A 9,233-nucleotide genomic window follows, 5' to 3' on the forward strand; every position below is an offset into this window, starting at 1 on the left:
CCTAGTGGGAGTCAGATAGCATATTGCCTAAACAGCACAGTTAACAATGGGTAAGTCCATCACGCAGATTTAAGTCCTCACCTTCCATTCTGATAAGTTTCTAGGTAAGGCCATCCCCCCCTTCTTCCTGGTACAGGAAAGAAGATACATTTACAAATGGAGATTTCCTTTACAAATGTAAATATCTGTTACAAAGGGTAACCAGAACTAAGAATGGGCTTATCAAGGACCCTCCCAGATACCCGGAGATGTCTACGGTGATGGCCTGTTCTGGGGGCAGGCCTCCCATCCCAAACTCTTTTGGTTAGTTAATGGGGGTGGGGGTCAAAGTGTCTTTCAGGCAGAGACATATTTTGAATGGCCAATTCCAATCTCCCATAGTTACTAGCTGCTTAATCATCAATGGCTAACTGTTTGCAGGTTTCAAAACATGTGTTGTTTAAATATCAGTTCTACAATTAAGATAAATTACAGGATTTTTTCCCTTTGATCAAAACTCCTTGGTTTGTCAAAAGCATAAGCCAAAAAGAAAATGGGGTATAAAATCTATCTATAAAGATGCATCACTGACTGTAAGCCAATAGAAGACCAAGGTTATAAACACCTGCAGGTGTGAGTATATCATAGAGTAAAACAGATATTTAACCATAAGCATGAAACCTATGAATGCTGTCATATTCTCCCTGACAACTCCCTTCCTTTCCCTCTATCCAAAAGATCAGCACCATCATTTCCGTATGCAATGTCAATAATCAAAAGCAAATTTAACAACTTTTAGTCTCATTCTCTATTCTATGTTTACAATAAATGATGGTCGTTGGAATATTGTATGTCCTAATTTTTTTAAACAAAATGAAGGTAAATTCACCTAAATTTTGTCAAAATAGTCTTTGTCCTCATCAAACATTCTAGAATGTAAAGAATCTGGGGCTAATGCAAAAAACATACAAAATTTCCAACAGAGCTAAAATCACCTTGCTGTATTTCCTAAAAGAGTGATCAGTAAGCACTGAAGGGAATCATCCTTGTAGATATTCTCTCTTTTCAATTTCACTAATTAGAAATCTATTGTAGTTAATATACATTAAAAATATTAATGACCCATCAGAGGCAATAAGTCTATTGGTCATTCAATTCTCTTAGGGAATTTTTTAAGTTTAGTCATCAAATGAGATCAGCAGTCACCAAGAAATGGAAGTTTGATACGAACAGTGGATAGAGATCCAAGAAAAACAGGGACAAGGTCGGTAACTTTGGTGTCCTCAAGAGCTGCATGAGAGTACTGGTGTCCAGTGGATTAAAGAGTAAAGTTAGGAAGGATCAAGAAGACTTGTTTTGAGAAATGAGAGGGCTAGCTACTCTAGGTTACTTACTCCAGCAGTAGCCAATATGTTATTAACAATTGACTATTTAGTTATTGATGTTGATGTTTAGATATCAGAACGTTGCTGAAATGCTTAAATCTCAGATTGCAAACAAATGAGTCTTCTCGATTGAGGCTAATCCAGTATACTTCCACAGCTAAATTAGGTGTTTCTTTGTCAAGTCCACGTCTTAAAAAATTTTCTCTCAACTTTGGAATGGAAAATAAAGCAAAAGATAAAAGTCAGCAGTACAATTTATTTTATTTGCCAATGTGCTTTATTTAGGTCTTATCTCAGAGTCATTTTGGTTGGTGTTTTCCAAATATCCAGGAATGAATACTGATTACTCTGAACCAACAATTTCCCTGCAGATTATATGTGCTAGAGGAAAAACTTTTACTATGAAAAAAAGACTTAAAGACATTGGAATTCGTGAAACTGTCTAGAATGCATGAGAGGATCCAACCTAATGGACCAACACAGACAGAAGAGCATAACAAACCCACTTGGATCCTTGATAATGACTGAATTAAAGAACATTGGAACTACCCTGCCTTAGGATTTCCTTGTAAGTGAGCTAATACAGTTTACCGATTTTTAAAACATTTTTAGTAGATGCTTGGTATTTGTAGCTGAAAGCTCCTAACTTACCTTGTCTTCTCTATTATTATTTATTTCTGAGGAACTTTAGTGAATGTTTTTTATCTCTTGCATGTAAACATGTACCAAAAAAGTTGAGAAATAAAATAATGAACAGAGAAGAGAAAAAAATAATGGAATTCAAAGTTGTCAGAAAAGTCTTTAGGTAGAATATGAGAACAAGGATTGTGTTTGATAGATGAGAATGTAGAGAGAATGAGAAAATGAAAAAGCTGTATATCTGACTGAAAAGCGTGGTTTGACAGCCCATCACATACATTTCAAATATACTGCTTATATGTCAATGTGGCCTATTTTCATGTACAGTAGTCTCCCCTCATCCTGTAATATGGGAAATATATTCCAAGACCATCAAGAGATGCCTGAAACTGTGGATAGTATCAAACTCTATATATTCTATGTTTTTTCCTATACATACATACCTATGATAAAGTTTAATTTATAAATTGGGCACCGTAAGAGATTAACAGCAATAACTAATAAAACAGAACAATTATAATAATATACTGTAATAAAAGTTACCATAGATCTTAGGACCCTTGGCATATGATTTTTTTCTTTCCTTATTAAGAACTTACACCATTTCAGTTAAAGGGAGCACTTCACAGCTTCTCTTTGGCGAACGGAATTGCCAGCATCACTACTCTTGCACTTTGGGGCCGTTATTAAATAAAACAAGGGTTACTTGAACACAGGCACTGGGATACCGTGACAGTCAATCTGATAACCCAGACAGCTACTAAATCAGTAATGAGTGGTGTAGTGTATACAGCATGGACACGCTGGATGAAAGGATGATTCACATCCTTGGCGAGAGGGAATGGGGTAGCGTGAGATTTCCACATGCAACACAGAATGGTGTGCAATTTAAAATTTATGAATTATTTACCTCTGAAATTTTCCATTTAGTATTTTTGGACTGCTGTTGACTATGGGTCACTGAAACTGGGGAAAGCAAAACCGTGCATAAGGAGGGACTACTGTACTGAAAGAATTATCCATTATCTTCATTACTTTCTGTTGGTATTTCAGAGCTTCTGAAAGGTTGAACTCTGTTTATCCTGTAGTGTATATATTTATTGAGTTATAGATTCTAATATAGATTTTCACACTACTATTGATGCTTTATGTGCTCCAAATCAATATTTATTATGGATAAAATACAATGCGAGGCACACTTTGTTAACACAGACATGAAATGCAATTGGTCATCTCACGGAAAAAATTCCCAGTAGTAATGAAAAAAACTAGAGAAGAAACAGCAACAAAACTTTTTCTAATCATAGTCATTTTTAGTAAGTCTTTGAAAGAAAAAAATTTGGGTAATTTAAAAAATCTGAGAAACAAAGCAACATATGATTTAGAGCTACATTTAAATTTCAATTATCCAATTTTAGGATTCACCTTTGCCAGTTGTTTGCCCACTATATCTCAGCCTATATACATTAATTTTTTTAGCATAGTACGTCTTTATCTATTAATAAAAATATTAAATTAACATATATTCACAATCAACACTTTTAAAATTAAGTTGATATTTGCTTGCATAAGCATTTACATTTGTGTTTAGGACAGGTTCATAGATTTGAACAAATCAGATTACACATAAAGTAAAAACAATTAGTAACTTATCTGGACACTGGTAATTTAAAAAATATTTGTTTTGTTGAGTTTTATCATTTATGGTGAGTTCCCTTCCCTTAACCATAAAATAAAGTTTAACTTCCAAATTTATAGCTATATTTTGTTTTTGTCACACAAAAATATTAATATAAGGCAGAGGTTGTTTAGAATAAGTGTCTTAAATGTTATTAAATGAGATTTTAATTGCCAAGTATCGTTTCTTTATTCAAAACTGTAATCTAAAAACTACTTAATATTTAAACATTTCAATATTTTGTTGTATTTATACGTGAGCAGTAATGGTATTAATATTGATTCTAATCAACTAACAAGAAATGCATACTTAGTACAAATCAATGCAGTTGAAAAAGAAAGTATAGATAGTCTCTGACTTAAAAGAAACTACATTATTCTTACGATTTACTATACAATTAATAAAATTTAGGAGACATTAGTCTTTGTATTTGAATGTTAATATATCAATGTTAATTACCAGTTGCAATTAAAAAACCTTTCTCGATTAACGTCTGTAGTTATTACTTGTAGTTCTTTTGATATCTTCTTTTACATGTCATGATATATTCAATTCCTACATTTTTTCCTATTGAGTTATCTTAATTGTTACAGATAGATTTGGATTTTTTTTGAAGCAACACAATTTCATTAAAAAATTGTAAATCCAGAAAGTATTGATTATTTTACTAGCACCACTGATCATGACAAAAGGCAGCTATAATATATAGGCCATATATTTTTTAGGTCAGACCATTTAGGTCAGAGTGTTTTACATATAATAAATATAGACAATTATATTTAGACATATATATATATATATATATATATGGAAGGGCTTATGGTAGTATATGTATTTTTCATGATAGAATAAGATTTAAAATATTATTTAAAGTACTGCATTATGCAAAATTATATAATTATGCAAAATAATGCAATTTGCTATCTGCTCTGAACTGTTAGATTATCTCATTTAACTTGACTTTTAATGTTGTTAACATTTTTATAATATTCTTATTATAATATAGAATAATATAATATAGAATAATATATTATTCTAGTATCATGCTAATATTATGCAATTTTTTTTTCCACGCATATGCTTTGGAAATTTATATATGTTGATATGGTTAGTCCTAGTTCAATCATTTTAACATGATTGATCATTTTGGCACTTGAATAATCTCCTCTTTTAGAAAGTAGGCAATAAATATTCTTGGACAGGTGTAATTATTCACTTGCACAAAGGTTTCTCTGTGGTTTACACCCAGAAAGGGAATTCTTGTAGTTTATGTTATATGCATATTTCTAAATATTGAGAAAAAATTATACCGTATGTTATTTCCATTACATACTCAGAGTATAAGCTTTATTTCTCAAAAATATTTCTCAAAATCCAAGACAATTTGGGGACAATTTAAACTATAACTGCATACAAAAACCCTAGATAAATATTCATAAATTGAATCCCTTTGATCTTGTACACTCTTTATATTGAAGCAAAGTTTGAATTGAGATAAAATTCATGGGACATTGTTTATTTCCTTCATAACATTATAGATGTTGCTCATCTGAATTCTAGTTCTTAGAGTTACTATGGAGAAATATGACTAATAATTTAGTAGGAGACTAATAACACTTCTTTGTTGTTTGTAGGTAACCCGATTTTTCTACATCTGTTTTAGGTGAATATAGATGTTTGGAAATAATCAAACTCCAATCTAAGCAAATAATTTCATTTTTTACTCCAAAAAGGAATTGTAAGCAATAACGTAGGAATCTTCTCAAATTCTACTTCTGAACCAAGAAACTTACTTGCAACAGCACATTCTTTCTTCTTTTCTTTATTACGACAAATAGTATCCTTCTCTTTCTTTTCGGGTTGAATTCTTCTACCTTGAATCCTTCTGGCTTCTATCTTTACTTCCTTTTCAAGAACCTCACTTTGCCAATTATTTCTTGTCTTCCTTGTATCTTCAATCTCAGGGTCTCTAATGACTCATTCTCATAAGCTTTTAAATGTGCTCCACTCTATCACCAAAACTAAAAAACAAATATAAAGAAAACTCCTGAACCAAAGAGATGCCAACATGTACATAAAATTTCTCAGAACTATCTATATGTGTACCATAGACAGGTTAAGATCTATATTTGTAAAATAGAAATAGTTCATAATTTTTGCATATAGCCCTATCCTGTTCCTCCTCTTCTCTTTTCTCTCTTAATGAAAATCACAAACATCCACCAGATGTCTAAGAGATAAATCATGGATTGGTATGATATATGGTAGATATGCATATTACAGAATGGTATATAAATACACTGTGATGAATTTTGGAGTTGAAAGGATGACTTTTTTAGCTTAAAGAGAAATTCATTACCAAATTAGGAAAAAAATTACCAGGTTATTTATAAGAATGGACATTTCCAAATGTATAAGGACTTTTATGATTAAACAACTTATAAAATAAATGCTCAAGGCATTTTTCTCTGTGTAGATTTATTTGCAGATATAATTTTACAGTATCATATATATAATATATTTTAATTTTCTATATTACTTCTGCTATTTTATATATAATTTTTAAATATGAAGGTTTATTTGATTATTATTTTTCAATATTGTAGGATGTCGAAAAATTGACAAAGAAAAGTTAGCAAAAAGTAAAATAAATTAGAATGCAAGTTTACAGCAAAAGACAAATATATCAATTTATAAAAAATCCCAAGTCCAAATGTTGCCATAATATGAAAAAAATAAGCTTTATAAATCTACTTTGTAATATATAAGCTTTACATGTTTGTATAAAAAATATGCTTATGGAGGAGAAGCATGACTTTCTTTGGGAGCTGATTATTTTTTAAACAGTACACTCTAAATGAATGTTCCTTACCATTATCATTCTCCTATTGTTGAGACTAGTGTTGTAATTACCCATTGAAAATGTGCTGAGTTTAATGAATTGATTGGTATGCATATTGAAAAGATTTGACAGAGTATAGGGAGCAATGTGTCTCTTTTATGCACTAAATAACTTGAATGAACCTAACTAAAAATTTAAGACCTGAGGTTATCTTGCAATTGGGTAAGTGATCAATTAAAAAATCAACTCAAATTTGATATAGTCAATACTGACAGCAACACCTTCAAACAGCTGCTGAGTTGCCGATGAGATAAACAAATTAACGTGGTTTCAAATGCGACGCAATACATTATTTCCAGAAGAAGACTTTGAAATAAATGTTTGTAGCTGCATATATTTTCAAAGTTAGAGAGGTAAGAAAGAAACTTACAAATAACATAGGGCCCAGAAAACTAATTTTGCCTTTAGTGTGTAGACAATTCAGAAGCCTGTGTTTCTTGTTTATTAATTTGCTAGAATGTTTGGGATAAAACATTGGTTACTGTCATACGTAGATCTTGAATTTCTAAACAAAATTAAAATGTTAAAGACTTCTAGAAGAGAAGGCAATGAGAATTTAGCTGGTCCTAAATTAGAGTCAACCAAACAGTATTGAATGTTTTGGTACGCACAGGAATATAAAAATGAAGGAAACACATTCTTGACTTGAATACTCTAACGAATGAAAACAGATGTTATCGATAATTACCATACAATAATAAGTGACAGTTTCACGTAGAAATTGGATTGAAGGAGGGAAAGTGCTTTCTTAGGAAGAAAATGCATTTCAGGAGAATTCAACAACATGTACAAAGGCACATAGACACGATTGAATATGGCATATTTGGGAAATATTGAGTAGTTAAGAGTGGCCAGGGAGCAGGATGTGGCCTTTCTGGTAGATTAAATTCTAAGGTAGCTGAGACAATTGATGAAGACACTGGCATAAGTTTAATCTATCAGGAATCACAAGGCAGTGTCCATACACTAATCAGGAGACTGAAAACTGGATCAAGTTTGTGTTTTTGTTTGTATTTTAGAGAAATAATAATAGTGAAGAAGATTATTTGGAGAGACAGACTATATATACAAGGAGATTATTAGGGATAGACAAGACAAACAATCCTGAGGATTTTCACTAAGACCTGGGGTTTGAGATGAAGAGAAAGGATTTTTAACAAATATTAAAGTTATTTCTCTTGTCATCAATATTCTTGCTTTGTATTTTCTGAGTGCTGCATTTAACCTATACCAAATGTAGACAGAAACAAACCTGAATTAGGTATCTTTTCAAAATTATAAATAATAAAGGCCCTTTCAAAACCAACTGTCCTTTAAGTATGTCAATCATTGAGGCAGCTGTGTCATTGGTTTAAATGATTTATATATACTGTTTTTATTCGCCCTAATCCTACGTAAATCTTTTATATGAAAGTAAAAATTCCACAGACAGCAGTGCCTTTTACCTAGTCTGCTTTCTCTAGGCTTCAGAATCTTAAATGAAACTGTAGCAGTGAAAGAGGATACAGATGTTCTGGAGATCCATCTATCCATAATGGCGGAGGGAGACTAACTGAGGAGGCCTCACAGCATTAAGATGTCAACAGGATTTGCAGCACATTACTGAATCCTCACCAAAGCAGGAGGATTATTTCCAATTTACTGTCAGTCAAGTTAATCACATTTGTATAAGACAAATTATTCATGATATACAATTTTTATGATAAGAATTTCCAATTTTCCCTCATTATAGCACCACTACAGCTAAGTGAATAGTTTCTATTCTAACCGTTCCATATTTCTCTTCTTTATTTATCTATAGTCTGTTCATGGTATTATGAATTTCCCTTCTCTATTCTTGGCTGTCACTTCCCAGTATTAAAGCCTTCTTTGCTGATAATAGTAAATATTCATGTTCTGCTTTTGTCCTTGCATAATATTTAGGGATCCAATCTTTATCAAAAAGTTTGGCTTTCTTGTTTCTTGCTGTGTGTTTTCGTCTTAGTCAAGAACTACTTTCACTTCCTTTTCCCCCTGACTCCGTGGGGGTTGATGCCTTTACACCCATGTCCTACTGCCTTTCTATTAGGTACACTCAGGATCCTGGCTTCTCTTAGACAAGTGAGGACTGCAGCTAATTTATCCTCTGGTTTCCAATGGAGTATCAGGTGAAAATGATTTTCTCATTACTTTAACACATGAGATGCATTGTAAATCTCGTGAAAGACTAAAATTGTTATCCTGATCTATAGCACCTCTTGTGGCTTAATCATTTCATATACAGTATTTTGTGGGATCTTTGCACATCAATAGTATAGAAACACATGCCTCTGAAGAATAATGACAAAACAAGTTTAATTAATATTGTAACAGATGATGTCAAGAAAACATATAAAAATACCGTAAAATGGAACTGGGGTTGTTATAGATTATCCAGACAAAGGCTTTTTATCACTAAGAACAAAGCTAAAGATATTTGAAAGTAGGAGGACATTGAGATGCTGTTTGGCTCTCTGTTGGGGGTACCATTATTCAAAGTGACAGCAAGTGAATTTTTGGTTCTACTTTCCATGTTTCTTTCCAAGATGTCCAAATATAAAGATATATAATGGCTCATCAGCCATTATAACTTATAAGTTAAAAATAACTTATGTTATTTTTTCATTGTAAT

This window comes from Ceratotherium simum, chromosome 12 (genome assembly GCF_057802395.1).
Source record: "Ceratotherium simum simum isolate JZ-2026a chromosome 12, ASM5780239v1, whole genome shotgun sequence".
NCBI lineage: Eukaryota > Metazoa > Chordata > Mammalia > Perissodactyla > Rhinocerotidae > Ceratotherium > Ceratotherium simum.